General features: G+C 44.5%; 1 protein-coding gene across 2 annotated transcripts in view; it reads left to right on the top strand.

Annotated features, from left to right (window-relative positions):
* LOC118517627 (ecdysone receptor) overlaps positions 1 to 21669 on the top strand; it is a 153116-nt gene that overhangs the window by 65993 nt on the left and 65454 nt on the right. The window contains exons 1-2 of one of the 2 annotated variants that reach the window (XM_036063938.1): positions 20302 to 20488; positions 20736 to 20816. The exons of the other annotated variant lie outside the window; for it this stretch is intronic. The gene's annotated coding sequence lies outside the window, so the exon portion shown is untranslated. Of the gene's footprint in view, positions 1 to 20301; positions 20489 to 20735; positions 20817 to 21669 lie in introns of those variants that run through there. 2 annotated transcript variants of the gene reach the window in all.

Raw genomic sequence — 21669 nt, 5'->3', positions numbered from 1 at the left:
GAGTCACAACGTCACACACGCTTGCCTGAAATCGTGCAAGAACGAAATGCAAAACCGACATGAATCAGGAACCCTCTCGCGCCGGGTGGACGGATAATTCGCTCGTTATTGTTTCCTTCCACGGTTTTTCGGTGCATAATTTTAGCCGGTCGTTGAATTCGGTGGCCATTCGCGCATTGCGTTGATAGTCCCGTGGTCATTAGCCCACGGAGCAGCATTGTTGCTGGTGTGCTGTGCGACGGCCTAGGAAGTGGGTGACCTTTCGCATGGTGGCAGACGTTAATGTTGTCCAACCAGTAGCACCTATGTAGATGTTGCGATGAGGTGAGGCAAATAACGTGACGGTGAAGAAGAAGTACGGCGGAAGGGGGGGGGGAGGGGGTGGGGGTTGGCATACGCAATTGGATTGACAACATTCTCATCTGGTGGTGCGCTTCTCGAAGGAGAGCGAAGAAAAAAGTGGATCATTGTGCCGTCCGTGACAAAACTGGAGCCTAGGAAAATGTAAAGAGAGGCGCACACACAAAAAACACAAAAAACAACCCAACGAACTACATCTCATCATACGCATGATCGTTGAAATGGAACGACGAAAAATGGTGGGGAGGGGGGGTGGGGAAATACGGCGACCAAAAATCCAAACTACCGGGAGAGGTTCGTTGCCTTACGCCGCGATAAGTCTTTCGTGTTCGTCAACGGGGTGACCTTGGCTTGATTCTTTTGCTACCTTTCTGCCTATCCACTGACTGTAATGGGGTTGTTGGGGTGTGGAGTGTGGGATGAGAGGGGGCATTGAATTTTGCCGATGTTGCCGAAGCGCATAATTTATCCTTCGAGGTTTCTGTGTGTGTGTGTGTTTTTTTTGTTGCCCTCCATCGAGCGTCTTTTGAATCACACGGCGCACCATATGGCGTTTTGAGATGCTATTGCTGCTAGAAAATAGATTCTTTTCTCAGGGTTTTGTTGTTGTTGTTGGTTCCTGCTGTAGCTCCCCCTGTCACATGCTACTAAGCGAGTACGCGGCGATGAGCTTGCTATTTCATGCACGACGAAATAATGATATTGCTTGTGGTGGGGAGAGCGAGACGACGAACCTTTTCGGCGATCACCACCGGTCCTTGTATGCTTTAATTGTGTAGCGTGTTGGGGAGCGTGCAGGTAAAGGGGGCAAAAATCTAGAATCCTAGAAGTGGAACCGTGATCCGGAGAAGATTCGATCGGTCGTTCTTGGCAATCACCATCATCATCATCATCATCCTTCCTGCCTCCCGTGCAGCTCCGAGCGCGATGGATGACTGTCATAAATTTTGCTTTTAGACACCGTTCGATCGATGGCGCTTTACGGTGGGAGCTAGCGTTTTTGGGGGGTAGGGAGGGGAGCTGGGCAGCTAGCTCGAAGAATTTATTGGAGAGTTTCGTTTTTCTCCACAGCACCTCCGACCACTACTCCAAATTTCTAGCCTACACGGCGTACGTCAAACACTCCAGGTGTGTGCCTGTGTGTTGCAGGGAGGCCATCTTCAGTGTCGTGACCATAAAGTTGAACTTCAAAAATAAACTAGCAATTCCTCATCGAGCCGTGACGGGTCGTGGAACAGTTCTGCTCCGCTCTCGAAGCGCGTTTCATACTGGTGTTTTTATTTCGCACATAAAAGTCGCCGGACGTATGCCGGAGTGCGCTGGCAGGGTTGTTTTTTTTTTTGGGAATCGAAAGCGGAATAGTTCCAACTGTTTGACTAATTGGTCAAATTGATCCCCGGTGCTCATTTAATCACCATTCATCGGGGAAGTGCGAAATAAATCAGACCCAGGGCGGTCATTGATTTATGCGCCTGCTAGCGTAAAGCCTAGGTTTTTGAATCGGGTTTGCATAAAGGAAGTTGATTTTTTGTTTCCTTTTTTAGAGTTTATTGTATTTAAAAATTAGAGAAGAAGGTGTAATTGACTTTATTTGTTTTTCTCTCTCTCTCTCTCTCTTTATTGATTTTTTTAAACAGCCTAGGCTCAATGATGATGAAGGCTGTTCTATGATGAATTTATTTATTTTCCTTTCTATGCACACTTTGTAAAAGAAATAACAATCCATTCTCCTAAAAAGATTTCCGGTCCCGTTTTCAACTTCCCTTACCAAAGGTCCTTGTATTGTTCACTTTCTTTCTTCATCCTGAACTTGAACAACAGGCATATGTGTGTCTTCAAATTATTGTTATGCCGTGGACTCGCAGGAACAGCAGGAGCCTAGCGAGAACTCCTGCCAGTAATAAGAGATCGACCCAAGCAAGAACGGATTGACATAATTTTATTCATTTTGCTACTTTCTCCTTCAAACAAGCTATTTCACACGCCTTTCGATGCGCTGGTCTTGCTCTAGCCCTTAGTGCAGCACTTCAGGAATTGTTGTTCCGTCTTCCAGCACTCCTGGAAAGGGTTGACAGTGTTAAAATACAGCAAAAAAGGGGTAGAAAAAATCTGAAAAATAGGGGTTTGTAGAATTGTCAAGCCTTTTAGGGATCGGTCCATAAATTTCACTCTCGTCGAACAGCAAGCTTTGTGTAACCTTGAGCATTTCAAAGGTAAGATTACTAACCCTTCTACCAGGCTTGAGCCGGAAAGTTTGACTATAATTTGAATTTTTTTTCCCATACCAGCGAATGATTGAAGAGAGACCTAAGTCTGTTTGTTTGGTAACATATTAGACCAGAAATTAATCATTTATCTGGTGGGCTTTAATTGTCCGTCCCTTTTCGGTTCGGTGGGGTGATGTCTGCATGACATCATAATCCTTAATGTAACCTTTTTTTTTAAAACGAAACAAACACTGCTTAACCACCAATTTCGATGATAGTTCCGTTTCGTTCTCGTGTCGTCGGAATTAATATTGCCGAGCTTCCCTGACCGAAGGTGCGCTCTTGGGCGAAGCAATTTATTTGGCCGGTGAGCAGCCTCCCCCCAAAAACGAGCTCCATCTCCATAAAACTAATCATTCGTTGGGAGGGTAGAGAATTGTCTAGAGTGAACACCCACGTGGCTGTTTGGCGTATTTTTTTTTTGGGGGTGTGCTGTTTTGTGACTGAAGTACCTCCAACGCAGCTAATTGAAGACATTTTAAAACTAGTTCTGGAAAGATATTAGCTTGTTGGGCTTAAAAGTTATTTTTTTAGAGCTCTTGTGACTCATTGCAGCATTCGTTAGCCTGCATCTAACGGTGAAAACTGTGACGCAAGTGTAAATTGTGACATCTCTTGTGTTTGTGTGTGCATAATTCATGCAAAATAAGCGCGCTTGCGCCATCCTTCCATGCAACCCTGACCCCCCCATGGGCATGAGATGTTAATTTATTCGCACAGCACTGTGCCTAATATTGGTTTTCTGAGACACTGTTGTGTGTGTGTATTTCCAGCTGCTTGTAACAAAAATTTTAACCTGCCCAATTTGTAAGCGCGGGACAGTTTCCTTCTGACAGTCTGTGCAGCATGCAGCTGTTAATTAGAGAGTCTGCCGGAATGCGGCGCACGCGTTCGAGAGGGTTATTAGATGAATCGAACCGCTTTTATCGTCCCATCGTCACCTTCAAACTCGTGTGCTTGAAGTCGTCCACGTCTAACCTGCATTCTCTCTAAACCTACATGTGATGCAACGCAATTTGCAAGGAAAAAGCGAGCGTGTCTGTGTACGCTTCCGGGGTTTTCTTTACGCTTTACACGGGGTTTTTTTTCTGTCCACCGCCGACACGGGTTGACATTGGGGTAAAGCGTTTTTCTCTCGCACCGATCACTTGTAATTGGTATTGTTAACAGCAGTTGCTGTCCGCGGCCGTTTTCTTTCTCACTTCCCACTGCGCCTCTGTCAGCGATTGGGATTGCATTTAATTGCACACACGACGCAACGCCACACTCACCACCAACGTGCAACGGTTAATTACGTTTGCATGTGAACGGTTTTTCGGGGTGAAAGATGGTGGCGAGCACGGACGGACACAATTTGCTTGCGTATCGGAAGACACAAGAAAGAGGAGCAATTTGTGGGAGCATGTTTCACTTTGAGCGGGAATAACAGTTTGCAGTTGGAACTGATGGAAAAAAGAAGTTAAGAGTGAAATTCCCATTTTAAATAGATTATTTCGTATCAATATCAACGGAAAATCTAACCAGATAGCTTAACAGCGTCATATGGCTTGCCGGTTGCATAACTTCAGGGGCATTCCTTCTAAATACCGTATGTGTGTTGTTCTAAGGATTGTTGAATCATTTCGGATTTAAATGGATTTTAGAAACATTTAATTGAATATGTTTAAATTAATCTTTTTAATTTGTTTATCCATTTTACTTATGAAATTTTTTTCTCTACGCATCGCAATCGCATCGTATGTTATAATTTGTCATGATTTTTGCATAACTGCAGGAGTTTTCCACTTAGTAATTTAACCTAAAATATGTTAAAAAATATATCTTTTTTTAATCCCATTTCAACAAAGTACACGCTCTTCAACAAAGTTCTGATCATTTCGCTTACACGGGCTATTTATATCGATCGAACAATCTGTTCTAATTTCATTCCACACGGTCGTACTTCAACGCCAGCAACAGCCAAACAGAATGTGGCACCAAAACCCGAAATCTTGCCGATTTTCCGACCGACTGCAAGCTGCACTTTGCACATGGAAAGAATTTCTCACTAGCTTAAGGGTGGGTCTCCCATTCGTTCGACAGGCCTTCAAACTAAACTGGGATGAAATGATGATGATGTTGCTAAGCGATGCACGCAACGAGGACAGCTTGCGGACGAAAACCCGACCACAGTCAGTCGGGTCCACATTCCTGTACTTGGTCTAATTTTCGCTGGTGAATTGATCGACTGTGCCTGTTCTATTTTCAATTTGGTAGGTTATTTCGGTAACAAATAACGACAAACATCGGCTCGATTTGCACACAAAGAGCGAACGGATTGAAGTTTAATCGGGCGTTCTAAAGGAAGCAAACATGTTAAGATGATATTGTTGGTGAGATGCTTAAGAAGCATTCGGTTCGCGTCTTTCCTCTCCATAAAGGTAGCAGCGTGATGGAAGCAGCCGGCAGACTGTTTTCAAAGCCATCTTCTTGTGGTTGGCCTCGGTGTAACCACTCTGAAGTACAAAAACCAGAACAGCGTGGCACTGCGTCCTCTTGTGTGTTGCAGCTTTCCACACTACGGAAAACTGAACGAAACGAATGAAAACGAGGAAAAATCACTCACAAACACACTCAACATCAACCTCTAACGCACCTAACACCAAAACTCTTCCTTTCGCGAGATCTTCTGGGGGGATGATGGTGGTTTTGTTTTTCATCTTTACCTTCTTCTTGAATGGTGGTTCTGCATTTTCGAAAAAAACCAATTGCTTCCTCTTTCAAAGCAACCATGCTTGGCTGTTGTTTTTTTTGCTCACCTAAGACCAATTCCGATTTCCGATCGCTTTCCGATGTGAAGACGTGTACAATAGGGATGGACCGGACCGGCCGGACCCGCTGCGGAGCCGGCTCCATTCGTCAAATTGTAGTCTTCCGCCTAAATTGCTCTCCTTCGACTTTTTCGCGTGCCATCTTTGTGGCACGGTAAATGGCCTAGTGGGTCCGCTGCTGTTGGGGGGGGGGGGGCTTTCCGTCTCGCTCTCGCTCTCGTACATCGCCGTGATGCATCTTCAGCGCTGATCACCAGCACCAGTACCCCGTATGGTAGCGCGATGTTAAGTGGCCATATCTTGTCCGAGATGCGCTTCTTCCCGCAAAACGCGCCATACGCGCTCGCTTTCAGCTGTGGACCCCTTTGGTGGATGGACAGAGGACCCAATCTGTAGCACGCAGCGAATGGGCTGCGGTTAAGCTCTTGGGACGCTGTTGGAGCTTTTTTGGACTATTCTTACGAAGGCCTTTTTCATGTTTCTCTAAAGAAAACACCAACTAGAAGAGAAGAGAAGGGAAGAGAAACATGGGACGGGAAGTGTTTTTCGCATGCCACAGCACACAGAAGAACGGCAACAGCATACTCCCATCGAAGAATGTGTAATTTTTGGAACCCGCAAAAGCCCGCAGCTGTGTCTTCGCTTTTCTTACGTTTTCGCAAATCAATCGATCGAATAATTTGCCCTTAACTGTCTTTATGTGTGTGTGTGCGTAGATGTGTGTGTGTCTCTGTGTTTGCATCCATCAGGGCACTTGTCGGCTCCTGATAATAGTTTCTCCCTTCTCCGTTTTTTTTCTTCTTCTGGACGAGATTGGTCTTGCGTGTTTTGGACTGCTTTGTTGAACGTCACAGAATGGCTTCTTGGGGAGCGACTCACCAGTCAGTCGGACGTGAAGCGAAAATTGAGATCGTTCATGTAAATGTGGCATCTTGGATGGAGAATTTGTTGTTTCTTGGGGGTATCGAAGTGAAGGCCGGCGTCGGTATTTATTTTGACAGGATAAATCAAGTCAGGGAACAGGATCATCGACCATTCGGTGTGTTTGTATGTGATTTATTGGAGATTATTTGTGTTTCGAATTCTGACAGATAGAGGGCTTAGTTTACTTACTTAACAGGCACCGTGAGTGATTCCTGGTCTAGGCCTTCTCCAGAAGTCCGCGATGAAGTTCACAGTTGAATCTCGTCACTCCATCTTAGTTTGATCCAACCCAGTCTCTTTTATCTCATTTATTGGGTCATCCAGAGCCATTCTCATGACTTAGTTAGCTCACCGAGGAATCGCCTAATTGCAGTTGCTTCTACGATGTCCTCGCATTGCGGGGTGAAAAGTTCCTCTAAGCATGCGTAGAGTCAATATCTTGGAGACGCATTTGATGTTCTTACTTACTTACTTATCAGGCGCTACAACCGCTTTGCGGTCTTGGCCTGCTGCAACAATCCTCGATACCGCTCACGGTTCAGCGCCGTCGTCTGCCAATCCGTTATCCCGGCCGTTCTGGCGGACGCATTAACGCCATCACTCCATCTCAATTTGGGCCTACCACGCCTCCTCTGTCCTTGTGAACGGCCTAGAAGGACTTTACGGGTTGGGTCGTCCGGTGTCATTCTCATGACGTGACCAGCCCACCGGCCGCCTGGCGAGTCTAATTCGGTGCACGAAGGTAAGATCATCGTACAGCTCGTCATTGTGGCGGCTCCTCCATTGTCATTCCACACATACGGGGCCAAAAACCCTTCTGAGCATCTTCCTCTCGAACGCGGCTAGGAGGGCTTCGTCAGTTTTGGACAGTGTCCATGTCTCAGAGGCGTATGTGAGTACTGAGACTATAAATGTTCTGTACAGTCCCAGCTTCGTCCGTCGCGACAGGTATTTAGAGTGGAGAAGTTTCCTCTGTGTGATGTTCTGTGACCATAAATATAGGTATACAGTTCCAGGTTTTTCCATCACGATATGTGTTTTGAACTAGAGAAATTCCCTCGTGCGAGAACCTCAGACTACTGTAACTGCAATCCTGTACAAAGCATAGCATCTCTTATCCGATTCAAACTCCAATAAAGTCCAGAAATAGATGTCCATCAGTGACATTTTACAAAACCCATAATCTTCTTCCCCGATCATGCGTATCGTAAACAACATGACACGCCATTCCACCCCAAGCACTGGACGTCAATGCTCTAAACCTTTTGTCCATCCCGATTGTTTTTCCTCACCCAAAAGCGGCACCATGACACTGCTTAGAATTCTTGCTTCGTCCTAGCGCTCTGTTACTAGGAAAATTATCCCTCTTTTTTTTGGCCTTAAGATCCCTCAAGCCGGGATTATAATTCAATTTTTCATTTTCCCTCCCGGGTGTGTGCGAATCGGTTAAAGAAGAGGCAAATGCTCTCATCCCAGTCAAAGCTTCCGCACGAGGATGACTTTCATTAGGGATAGCGATCGAATCGAACGGGGATGCTGGGACAGATGCGTAGTTGGTAGCATCGTTATTAGAGGGAAAATGTCTTGGCAGGGGGAAGCAACTCGTCACCCTGTGATGGAAATATGGGACAAAGGGGTGAAGATAATGAGTGAAGGTTGTTTAAAGCAAAGGGTGGTAACGTGTGCAAATTTTATTAAATTATTTCTCACAGAGAATCCACACCATTCAGAGATGCGTTTAGAAGAAGGGTTAGAGTGAGTAGCTTTGACATTGGTTATTTTGAACATAGAGTCGTGGTGGAGGACAAAGTTAACTAGCTATCTTACAGCGGATTAGACTTGTATTAAGCTGTGGTCTATTCTCGTTCGGGTTTTGATATTCTGAAGCAACGATTCTAATACACCGTAAACCCTCAAAAACCGAACCAATTGTAACGCGAAAGCATTCAAACAGCCACCAAATTAAAGTGCATTTGTTTCTCATGCCCGTCCAAACCGTTCTTCCCTGCGCGCAACTCAATTGAAATCAATTTTGACAAGATATTCTTCCGCCCGTTTGACGGTGGTGCCGTCCAGCGTCGCGCCGAGTGACGCCGAGAGCATGTGCAGTTTTTTTATACCAACGCGCCTCGCACAAGTCACACACTGTTGTGTGTCGGATGACGCGGCGCGGCTGCTTCCTGGATGCAGTTTTGCTGCAGGCAGAAGCACACACAAAAAAACACAACCAAAAAGCAAAATGCAACAACCCCATGAAGCAATGGGGTGGAATGCAACAGAGAGAGAGAAAGAGATAGAGAGAGAAAAAGAGAGAGAAAGAGAGGCGTAGATCGGCAAAAGTGGAGATGGAACGGAGATAAAAATGTAAATTTTCCTTCTAAACAATATGAACGGGCCGGCAGCAGTAAACCCGACTCGGCATGTGCGTGTGTGTGTTTGTGACTTTTTATGCATTTTCTCTTCTTCCCTCGTTGCGCCTTCCCGTTTCGTTTGCCCCTACGGCGTTTTGGTTTAGAACACGGCACAAAAATGGACAAAAAAAGGCATTCTAAGAAGCCTCCAAGACCTCAAACCCCTTTGGTGGCATTTCAAACGGGTGGGAGGGAGCAGGGGAGGGGGGAGATACAGTGGGTTGGGGGCACGGCTGCCTTTTTTCTTGAAACGATGCATATCGCATCAGCAATGCAAGCCGGGAACATATGCACACCCAGGTCGAACTCCGGGTCCCATCGAATGGTTAATAGTATCGCCATAAGGCTTCCAAGTCTCCCGGTCTCCAATGTTGGCTGGACGGTTGTTTGTGGTTTTGCATTTTGCATCGCAGCCCTGCTCATGTGACGTACGTACACGTACTGGATCGAACGTTGGATCATCTTCCCGTTTGCTTTTGACGGAAGCGCACTGATTTACCGCCGACGGAGTGAGGCCACGCTGCCGGAGTGCAGAATAATGAATACTTGGCTTTGTACGGGCTCGGGAAAAACCAACGCTCTGCGTCTTAGAATTGGGGCCGAATTGAGCGTAAAGAAGTATTGGGGACTATTTTGAACTAACCTAAAATTTTCTTGCTTAGAACATGTAAGATATGATCTAATTTTATTGAAGTTGCCAAAATGTTGAAATTTTTACTTCTATAGTCCTTTAGTGGCTTTACTATAATTATTCTTTTTATTAAAGAGGTCGAGAGGATAAAACAACGAACCATTCGACATGTTGTCATAAACATATGGACATTTATTTTAAGTGGCGAGCTATAAAATCCTGTTCAAACCTCCGAGTCAACAGTGATTCATTCCTCGAACCTTTACACACATGTTTTCTGCAACACCAGATGTATGTCGGTCTGATGCATTTCTTCCTGTCGTTTGTTGATTTTAGCTGCATCTTCATCCGACGCCGGCATCTTGTGTTAGATGGGTGCATCTTTTACCGGTGCTTCTGATGTTTGTTCTATTAACACACATATGTTGGCTTATGTTTGCTTGTTTGCTATTTACTTTAAACTGCTGTTTTGAGAACTTATTAATTTCTTAATTGTTTTTGATCAAAAATTTAAAAACTTAGAACAAAAGGAAAGAGTATCATGATCCACCTATCAACAAAACAACATCGCGATAAGGAGAGATCTAGAAGGAATACTCATCCCGCAACTTGAGCGAACCGTTTTCCGCTCACCAAACCTTCTTATTGTTCAGCTCAAGTATCCCAAAGGAAACCCCCCGAAAAAAAAAACAGAAGAACCAAAAAGCTGCTGTTTGGGGCAATAAAAATCAAAAGTAAAACAGAACAAAACAGAGCGGAGCATTCTCCTTCCCCCGGGGGGAAGCGCGAGAAAACAACCCCTTCCCGACCCGACGGAAGAATGAAGCAACTTGGGAGAAGAACGGTGGTTCACCCAAGGGATGGCAAAATCGGAACGTAAATCGCCGTGAACGTCGATCGCACGTACAGAAGAATACGAATACGGGTAGAATACATCAAAAAGCAGGTTTCTAAGACGCAATAAAACGTGAACAGTGAGTTGGCTGTTTTGTATCCCGATCCGTTTACGGGAGAGAAGTTATTTTGATAACATTTCGGTTTCCTGCTAATATCTTGAGTATTTGCTCAGTTGTTTTATTAATGGTTGGATATCTTTTCTAACAGAGTTTAAGCTAAAAATAGAATAGAAAACTAATAAAGATGTAATAAATAATGGAAAAGATAAACGAATTTAAAGTTGATAAAAGATGAGCAAAGTAAACTTAAAGAACACCGAAAGCATCAAAACAAGATAAAGTAGCGCGAGACAGGAGAACAGCAAGCACAAGAACCCACAGCCAAACCACAGCCAACGACGAAGAACTGAAGAATGTGTAGCTAATGGGATGAGAGTATCCGGGGCGAAACGCCAGCTGGCGAACCGAAATTGAAAGGCCACAATGTGGCGACGTAAGCATGGTTCGATGGGAAGGTGTAGGATAAGCGCCCTCCAATCTCTCCACCATCCGCTCTGCCCATCTCCACCGTTTCCTCCATCTTCCACATTAATGGCCGGTGGAGCTTGTTTTTCTTGTACGCCCCTCTGGATGGGATGCACAACCGAATACTGATTTATTTTGGGTAACTTTTTGGGTGAATAAAACTGAACTGAAAGAATCATCGCAATGCAAACACACACGGACACGAAAGCAAGAACTTGATGGGGAGAAGATATTAGGATTTCTCGGGGACTTCAGCGGGAACTCCGCCGGGGGTTTGATGATGGGGCAGGTCTTTTTGATGGGCAGTGGGTTGATGGGTTACTGATCTTCGTCATCCATTCGCGGTAGGGTATAGGAGGGATATCTCTTCTTAAGGTTTTAGGTGATTAGTTGGTTGGTTGGATTTTTTTTCTGGTGGGTTTCGAAGGTTTTTATCGTCCGACCATTAGAACGCGCGATGCGAGTAAAATCCGGAATGTGTGTTAAATTGCAAGAACAGATGATTTCTATCTGACGTTTGGGTGCTTCCACAGGTTTTGGGAGATGTTGACAAGCTCCGGACATTGGGAGCTGATACTAGCGAGGAGTCTGGACATCAGAGTTGGGTTTCCTAAGCGGCGAATCCTAGTCGCTTCGTCTCTAACATTCCTACCAAGGACACACCCAACATGAAGCATTCTTCTCGCCGACCTTCCGAAGATGGTGAAAAGCGGATCAATAAACCGACGCACAGCTTCAGCGTCTATGTTTCCCATGCTGTCTCCCTTTAGGGTGGCGCCAGGGCATTAAACCTTCCCAGTTAGCAAATAGCACCAAACAGAAAAAATGCATTCCCTTTCATATCTTCTACCAACAAAACATTCAAAGAGCAAAAAACGAAATCTCAAGATGATCGTCTCGCTTCTTCTCAACCTCTCAATGCGGGCGGACGTTTGTGTGCAGTGGAGGAAAAAAAGGCAACCCAAAATACCCGAGAGAAAGGAGAAAGAAGGAACGGATCCGTAAAGAACCTCAGAAGCATACATTTCTTTCGTTCGCTTCTCTTGGGAGGATGATGCCGTATTTTTTTATTCTTTTTGGGGGCTGGATGAGAGAAATTTTCCCTAACCTAGACCAACGTGAGACCATTTCTGGTAGGGCACGCACGCATGATTCGGGCGAGAAAGTAGCGCCGGCCCGGCACGCGGACGAAAAGAGAAAGCGAGCGCGTTATGCGTGAGCGTGGGATGTGAGTGATGCGTTATATGCGTTACGAGATAGCTTGAGAAGAGTGTGTGCGAGTGAGAGAGCGATCCATCGGCGTCAGTCCCTCTCTATTGCTTCTGTTTGTTTACTTCATTTGACATTTATGCTGTACCGAAACAACAAGCGTGGGGGAACACTGCTGATGGTGAGGACGATGAGTTTCTATGTTTATGAGTGTATCTTCTTTTTACGAGTCTGACTCCCCGTTAATCCCACCGCCGTGGTGGTTCTTCTCCAGTCTGGCTGACGTTGACTGTGTCTGGCTGCGTACTGCGTAGAATTCGAACCTGACAGCTGATGTTTCGGGATGGAATCAAATATTCCATGCTGGTTCCTTTATTTTTTCTTCCCAAAACTATTATACATGCGCGGACGACCGTTTTGCCATCTGGAATGGGGAGGATGGCGTGTGTGCATGCCATGCTTCCGGGCGCCATCTTTGTTCACCGGATGTTAGACGGTCACGAATGGCGCCTTCTGCAGCCGTGGTTAAAATTAATTCAAGACGATAAATTTGTAAACTTTTGTATTATTCACATTCATTTCCTTGTTTCGATTTGTCTGGTCTTTCTTTAATACTGTGAGTAAGTAATTTACTCTATAGTCTTTTAACTTTTACATTTCATTTAATTCTACTACTTGTGAGTTATACTGTTATATCGATCGATTTATTCTGTTATATTTAAACTTTTTCTACCTTTTGCATCTTTCTGTGAAATTATGTGAAAACTTTTGTATTAATTTTTTTTATATGTTTACCACTTCAATCTTTTTGCTTCTTTTTTTATTATTTGGTGTATTTCTACTGTTCCCGTTTGTAGTTTAATTTTATAGTTCTAAATTTTGTTAGATTTTCATTTCATATATTCTTTTTGTTCTTGTTGTGAGTTGTATTTTTTCTTGCCTTTATACCTCTTAAGTTGGTTTTTTTTCTTTTCTTCTTGTAATTAAATTGTTCTTTACTTTTGTTTGTTTTTTGTATGTATAAATCGTACATCAAAATAAAATTAAAATTTACTACTTCAACGAATGAAACTTAACAAAACTACAAACCATAAAGGAATGGAAAAACAAACCCCTCTTCTATCTAGGCCATTCATCTGTCACTCGTTTACCGATGAAGTCGTAAACGTTGGTTATGTTACTATAAAACCACCAGGCGACACTCGGTGCTGAGTATCCCGTCACATCGCTCGTCCATCCGCTCGTTTTCCTACCGTTCTCCCGGCGGCCCTCAGTTCCCGCACCCTCGCTCTACGCTTGATTATGGCCAATAATGGTGATCATGATCGTGCTGGTACGATAATAACGGTAACGAAGCGGTAACCTGGTGTGTTAGGAGGATGGTGAACAACGACAGGGAAGGGTACGAAATTGAAAACTTTCAGTAAAAATAAAAAAAACCCTCTAGTGGACGCATTAGAAGAGCCATCGACAACATATAGCGCCAAAAGACGACTGACGCGCACTGAAAAGTGCAACACGACACGAAACACAATGCAACCGGATTGGAGAAGGGGTAATGGGATGATGGGGGTGTTTGGGGTAAGCTCTCCACCCCCACCCCCCTTTCGGTGCAGTATTATTTGACTGAAACAATCCTCTTTACCGACTCGTCACCACCCCTTCCCGCGACAGGTTTTATGATGACGGAGACGGATTTTTTTTTGCCTTGCTTGTTCTCCATTTCCCATTTTGTTAAATTTTTAAACCGGCGTGCACTTCCATTTCAATGCACCGTGATTTGTTCCCTCCCGTTGCGGAAGACCGGTACCGATGGGTGGGTGGTGGTGGTGGGTTGCGGGCGTCTATGTCTATGTCACGACGACATTGGCATTAGGTTCGCCGGCAGGCCAGCCCGCTGCATGAAGCATTTTATGTATCGTTTATGTTGTTCTATTAGACGCCATTTGGGTGCCGTGAAAGCTGTTTAAAAATAAACCTAAAATCCTGCCAATGTTGCTAAGGCATTCTCATTATTTTTATAACATTTATTTATTTATTCATTTGAATTTTATTTATTAACAAAAAAAATATTTCAAAATCTTCGTGATAACTTATTTCTTTCCGACGATCGATCAGGCTGACAGATAGCGCATGATAACCGCATTTAAATATTTACTTCCGGTAAATAAATAAATAACGTCACGCAACGATTTCATTGCAACATTTCGCTCTCGAGAAGAAAAAAAAATCTTAGATAAACCAAAAATTTCATTAATCAATTTTATCGCATTCGATTGATAAAAGCACGAACAAGCCTATTAGACGCCTGTGCCTGTGCTATGATATAAGTTTTATTTACCTCTCTAATCTGTCACCACCCAGAACCGGCTCATTCACCGGCTTAAGAGTATAGTGCATTTCTCTACCCCAATCGGCAAACAAAGCCCGGCCCACCCCGTTTAGATTTTCCCCTGCTGGGAGTTTTTTTTTTTTACTTGCTCGTTTGCTAATCTGCTAAAACTAATCTTCAACCCAAAGCAGCTAATACTGATAATAACCTTCCTTTTCCAACACACTCTCTGTGTGTGCTGCCTCGCTGCCGGTAGAAATTATGTGTACTAAGTTCAGACACATTCGGCCCACACAGACACACACACACACACACGAAATCATACCGCTGTTGCATCAAGCATTAGATGGATGGTCAGCGTTAGGAGGAGAGTTGCTGCAACCCTGCAACACACACCTCGGTAGAGTTGGGTGAGTTTTGCAGATAACGGCCACGATGCGATTGCACTCTCGCACGTTGGGGAAGGCAATAGTGGGGGGAGAGAGGTTGGAGTGGCGAGGTGAAGTGCAACTTTTATTAGCCTTGTGGATGGGGGGGGGGGGGGGGAGGAAGGAATGAAAGGGTGGAGGCATGAAAGGAAGTATGATGGAGAGGTTTACTGATAATGCCTTCTTTCGCCTCCACGCCGCTACTCTCCCGGTCCGAACGGTCCTCGCCACGCTGCACAAATACAGATGGAAATGCACAGTGCTGGTGGTGGCGCATGGAGTGAGGGCCACATGGAAACCGAATTCGAGGCCGACGAGAGGGACATAGCAGCAGCGGCAGCAGTGTGCAGTGTGCAGTTTCGGTTTTTATGTGCGCGTAAGCATAAAAAATCAACAAATGCGCATAGCGGGCATGGATTTCTGGATGACTTTTTTTTACGTTTTCTACTTAATTTAGATTAAAATCGGTGTAGTTTAAGCGTGTGTGAATATTCAAAGAACTTAATTTTATACAGCGTCTACATCATTTGATGGTGCCGTGACCAGGATAGAACTACGATCTTTAAGCTTCAACACATAGAATACAGCAAATGCATTTTTTATTGCTTGTGATACAGGCCGATTACTTCATTTTATGAAAAAGAAACGATTTTTCTTGTCAGAAAACTAATCCATGATATAAAATTTTCCTGGTGCCATGACCAGGATACAGAACCTATATTACGCGTTTTTGTAGCGAATAAAACTCTTTCTGAATGGAAATACATACACCCGGCAGCACACACATGCACATGTCTGCACACGGAGTGTAGTGTGTGTAGAAATCTCGTCCGAACGCGCACTGGAAAGTGTGTGCGGCGGGAGGTGTGGTTGTAGCGTAGAGTGTGGACTCTGCTGCAACGGTAGATAAGCTCTCTGGTGCGCGATGCGCGGTGTGCTTCTGGTTGCATGCATGTGCTGCCCCATCATCATCACCATCATCATCATCGCCACCGTCGTCAGCATCGTGTCAGTGTGTTCCGTACGAAGAAAACGACACCGTACACCGTAAAGACGTTTATTGGCCTGTTGTGGCGTGGCCGGGGCAGGAGAAAAAACGAAATAGCGAGAGTGCGAGTTCCCGCTGTTTGTTCCGTCGACGTCGAAAAACGGTGTTACGTAAGTCGTTTACAGTTGCATATACGCGTCGCCGCGTTAGCTGCAGTTGGTTGAAACCAAATTACGGAAAAATTCTTACACCCCGCACCCCGGTCACCACAGGGCAACAGGGGGTGCTTTTAATCATTTTTATTCCTATTTTATTCAACCCGATTGTTTTAAGGGTCAGCAGACGCATGTAGAGAAGCCGTCTGTGATGTACGTTTGGTAGATGAAATTTGCATGCATCTCTCGCCTCTGGGTCGGTCTCTCCGCGGGTATCGGACGAAAAACGTGACGTGGGTGTGTGTGTGTGTGGTTGCAACTTAAAAATTCTGGTATTCTTCCTTATCACACCTTCCGGACCACTTGAAGTAAACAAACTCTGGATGACCCAATCGAACTACTTCTTGAAGGGGGAGAAAGCCTCCTTTTCTGTTTGGGGGTTGGAAATTTGGACACTTCCGTTCGGTGGAAGACATTCGCTAAACCACGTTCGGAAGATCTCAACCCGATGCAATGTGCCACGCCACAAAACCACCCGATGAGTGCAATGGACAACCGCCCTGTGGTGTGTTGGTGTTTGCCGAAGCATCATCATTTTCTGTTGTGTCCAGCGCGCCGGGAGTATTTCTTATCGCATACGGGTCTCCGGCTGACGTGGAGCTGGGCTGCAGAAAGGGCAGAAGTTTTATTTTTCCGTTTCGTTTGTTTGTTTATTTGTTCCATGCTTTTTTTTTTTGCTTCTCTTCTGGTCGGTTTCGAAGACCCCGGACGGGGGTTAGAAATTTGCCTTCCGAATGCATCGCGCTTCGGTAGAACGGTCCTGCCAAATGGGGAATCTTCTGCGCAGTTTTGCGTTGATTGCGCTCAGCGGTGACGGTTCCATTGATGCTCGCTGCAATCAGTTGGCCACGAAGATGGGGTCCGGAGATGTAATTCTGATTAGCTAACACGCCAATAAACATTGCAATTTATTGAGTGCTTTTAAGCTGTTAAGTTTTTGTGTTGCATATGCCTTACTAATCTTTATTGTGTTCTTCTCTTTTCAGGTAAGCAAATGTCGACTAATAATTTGTCCTGATATGGATTTGGTATGTTGGATGTGTTTGTTTGTTTACTACTCCTTGCTGTCAAATTGGACGTTTATTTTTTGGAGCTGTCAAATCTGACATTTATCCTAGGACTTCCATTCGCTGAGAGGGTATGCTATATTCAAGTTTATGTATTGAGAGCGCGTCAACAACTTCTTAAAAACTTTCTATGGACTTTATGGGACATCTTTATTTATTGAGCAAGCAAACCTGTCAAAACGGACATTTATTTGTTTGGAGCTGTCAAATCTGACGTTTATCTATTTAATCTTATTCACTTAAGGCTGTCATATTGTATTGAAGTTTATATATTTAAAGTCCTTGGGCAACTTTATACAACTGTCAAAAACAATACTTACTCTTCCCTTTAGTCAAATGTGACATTTATCCAACTATTAGTATTCGCTGAAAGATTGTCAAATTTCTTACGCCCTTTGACGGAACTGAATTCTTCAAAAAACTTGCGATATAACGATGTACTTAACAAGCGTATCGTTATCCCAATGCATTTCACCATCGTCAAGTATTGTCATTGTGTTTAGGTGGAAATGGTTTCCCATTTTCCTGTCACGAACGCGCCTTTTGCTGATCCAATTCCTCACCATTACCACCGGGCCGGGGTGAGACAGCAGCAAAAAAAGGAAACAGAAAAACTAGACAATTCCCCGACGTCGTTGCCGGCTGGCCCCACCAGACATCAAACGTCGCTTCCCGGTTCCAGTGCAGCTCGGGAATCACGTTTCCCGGGATGGCACAGTTCATTGGAGTTTATTTCCTCCCGCACTGGTGTCCCAAACCCTCCTCCTTCCACTGTCCCCGTCGCACCCGTTGTGGGTTAGTTTTCAACTAGTTTTTCACATTCGCCCCTTCCCATGGCATCACATGCAACAAACGTCGGCTCCACGGTCGTCCGACTGACGTTGGATGCATTTTCCTCCGCCGGTACACCCGTTCCTTGCCGTTCGTTCGTGAATGGGGTTTTATGTTGGAGCGCGAATGTGTGCTTTTCTTTTGTCTTTTTTGTCTATATGTGAACCTCCACTATGCTCTTCACCATGACACTGGCATACATACAGAGCGAACGGCGTGTCGGCTTTGCACATCGTCGAGTTTGTGTGTGTTTGTTTGTGTGTAGGTCAGTGGTGGTTCCGACGTTGCCGGCGCCCTGCTGTTGTTGCTGCTGCTGCTGCTGCAACTGCGCTGCAACAACTTCTTGCAGCGTTCAGTGGCGGCAAGAGCACTTTTCTAACCCTTTTTCGCCGCGTTCGGGACACGGGAACTGGGTTTTCTGTAGCCATTACGACATCCGTGGTGTGGGGAGTGGAACGGAAAGTTTTTCCACGGCTATCGTGCATGCCGGTGCACGGTGGATTTTCTCTTTTGGCTCGCTGTGCAGCGTCTTAAAAGCGTGTCAGTGCAGGGGAAAATGAAAATGGGAAATACGGAAGACGGACCGACCGACCGTTAAGGAGAACATTTTGCTAGCATTATTCAAATTTTATGTTATAAATTCTGTCACATAAAATGTTCAACACAATTAAGAAAAAATAACTTAAAATATTTTTAAAATTTTCTCTATATTTATAAAAAAAGCTAAAATATAAAGTTTTGTTAAAACACTTTTTCTATGCACCAACTGTACGAACGAGAAAGAAAAAGAAGTGTCTCTGCACAGAGTGAAAGGGAGAGCGGCGTAAAATGCATAAAACGCTGTGTTGGTGTGCGTGTGCCACAGTCACTCAGCGAGTGAGATGAAAGTGAGTTGAGCATGAGATGAGAAAGTGAGTTTCGTGTGAGTGGAATCGAATACAAGAAATGTGTCCCAGTATGGGTGTCACTCTCGATTGTTGCACACTGGGTTGTACGAATGTAATAAATATATTTAAAATTTATTACTGGTTTTGAAGACGAGTTCCTCACGATTGAACTAATAATTTATTGCAAATTTTATTAGACGTTTTGTAGATGAAAATTATTTCAAATTCATTTGAAAATTTTAATTTTTTGAATTTATTGTAATTAGTTTTTCTAGGAAAATTATGTTTCATCGGTTCTAATCTGAAAAATAAATTTAATGATTCATCTGACGTTTTTTCTTATCGAAACAAACTCTTAATAAAACCTGCTTTGCCACTTAAAAAGCCTCCAAAAATCAATTAAACAGTCACTCGTAAAATTTTGTCCCACTGTTTGTCGCGAACGCACTAACGCACACACATACACACACCAACTGCTCACGATTCGCCGACGCGCTCACGAGTTCCCTCGCGCACTCGCGGCTTTTGCGCGAACTGCCGGCCTCGAGCATCTCGACCGTACAACCCGTCACTCAGTACTCTACTGTACCTCGGTGAATTTTGGTCGACCGGCGACGTACGTACGCAAACGTGCCAGCGCGTTCGGACGGAGATTTCTGTTCGAGAAGCTCGACATACACACCGCAGCTACACTTCTGCTCCGGACCAAACAACACACTGTGCCGGGGTTGCCGCGGTTTGTTTTCCATCGAGATTCGAGTGTGGTTTAAAAGCGCGTGTGCGTGTGTGACAAAGGAAAAATAAGATATACAAGTGACAAAAAAGTGTATATTATTGCAGAAGGTATTATAATTTCTTTAACCCACCGTTCAAATTCCACACGTCAAATGTTTGACTGTGTAGTGTGTTCCTTGCTCTGAATGTGGCCAATGAGCGAGAAAGAGAAATAATAGTGTGCCAGAAAGCATGGTAGTAGTGTGACAAACCAAAAAAAAAGAAGGAATTTGATTAGAATTCTACCGGCAATTAGAATGGTGTTTGGTGTTTGTACTGTGTGGTGTGGTGCGTGGCGTTGTAAATTAGATGCAAAAAAAATAATCTCGTCCCATGACAACAACAACAACAAAGCGAAAGAACAACTGTGCCGGGGTAGAGCATTTGCGTATGAGGAGAGCACACACTGGCAATAGGGTGATGGCGTTGCCCGTTCGTCCGTCCAGCCAGAGAACTTGATCACTTGCGCTTGATCTCCCATAGTGTAGTGCGTCATGCGATCGAGAGACACCTCTCGATCGTCGTCGTGGTAGTAAATTAGATCGGAAAGTTTGTGAGCGCGTGCAGGCCACAGCTACTACTGCTACTACTACCACTACTACCGGTTTAGTGATCGATTTGCGTGTCGTCCGAAAATAAATCAAATTTTGCAGCATATTATTCGCTCACCGGTTTCTTTTCTGTGACACCTGTCAGTTACATATACAGAGCGTTATTTTGTTGCTGACCGTTTTGTTGTGTGTGCTGCTGGTGAAGAACATCAGCTCTCAAGTGTTCGGCATGCTAGCTTATGTACACACATACACACGCATGCATGCGTTGCTTTGAAGCCATTTGAATCACTAATCACCATTTCCATCATCGACTATTATTTGGAGGAATCTATGGATAAAAGATGTGCCGGTAAAGTGTGTTGATAGTGAAAAAGCAGATGTAAGGATGTTCTCTTAGTGTGTCATCTGTCAGAAGAAAGTTACAAAAGTGTGCTAAAATAAATCGGAACAGTGAAAAATGATTGTGGAAGCACAAAAAATCTAAACAAATGCTCTTAAAGATGGATGAAAACAAAATTGTTTGTGAAAAAGTGAACACGAAAAGAGTAGTTTGAAATATTAAATGCCAAGCAGTGATGGAAAATTGTTCAACGGGAATTTCGTTTTCTTTATTCTTTCCTCTGAAGGATTATGATCAGTTTGATTCCACACGGTATCGGATGAAGAAGGAGTGAAGAAAAGAAGAGTGTTTTATTTTGTGAAAAAGTGTAAGTTTTTAAATTAAAATGTACAACCACTCTTCTACCAAAAAATAAAAAGAAACTTTTAAGAAAATATTACAAACAGACAAATTCCAAATAAACACATTCCTCGGTCAGAAATAAAGTTTTTTTTGAAGCCTCGTGGTCAGCCAGCGTCCATCAAAGGCGACCATTTTTTCCCATCTCTCTATCTGCTTTGTCTCCCTTTTCCACCACACGCATCCACCGACGCCATCGACGCCATCATCGTGTGTTGCATTAGAAAATAGATAGGCAACGCATGGGACGCATCGATAGGGCAAGCGGAACACAACTGTGGCTGTATTACATTCCCGACCAGCGCAACACACACTTAGAAAAATCCGGACGCGTTAGAAAGAGGTACAGCAGAGTGAGCGGGGGTGCGCAGTGTACGGGAGCGAAGAGTGAAAGGGAAAAAGTGCATCAGAATGCATCGGGCGGTGCGGTGGTGTGTGTGTGCGTACGAGACAGACGCGCTGGGGTTGTGTGGTGCGAAGGGAAAGACGCTTCCTTTCCACCTACTCACACCGCATGACCACGCACACACACACAGAAACACTCGGGCGAGACAGTGAGTTTGATCTTGCGAGCCTCAAAGTCAGTAGGTTACTTTTACTACTCGGCCGCCGTTTACTACTATTCTAGTGGCTATAGTGCTCACCACTACACCATCAAACAGCATCCGTACAGCGGGCCCCTTTGCAGCGTGCAAGAGAGATGCAAAATACCAGCAACACCATCGTGCACCAACATGTGTGCACTTGAACCTGATTCTGCTGAAATTTTTTCCTCCATCTCACTTGATGTGGGCTCTCTCTCTCTCTCTCTCTCTCTCTCT

The sequence above is a fragment of the Anopheles stephensi genome, chromosome 2 (genome assembly GCF_013141755.1).
Source record: "Anopheles stephensi strain Indian chromosome 2, UCI_ANSTEP_V1.0, whole genome shotgun sequence".
In the NCBI taxonomy this organism is placed as follows: Eukaryota; Metazoa; Arthropoda; class Insecta; order Diptera; family Culicidae; genus Anopheles; species Anopheles stephensi.
This window is presented reverse-complemented; position numbering and strand designations above follow the sequence as displayed.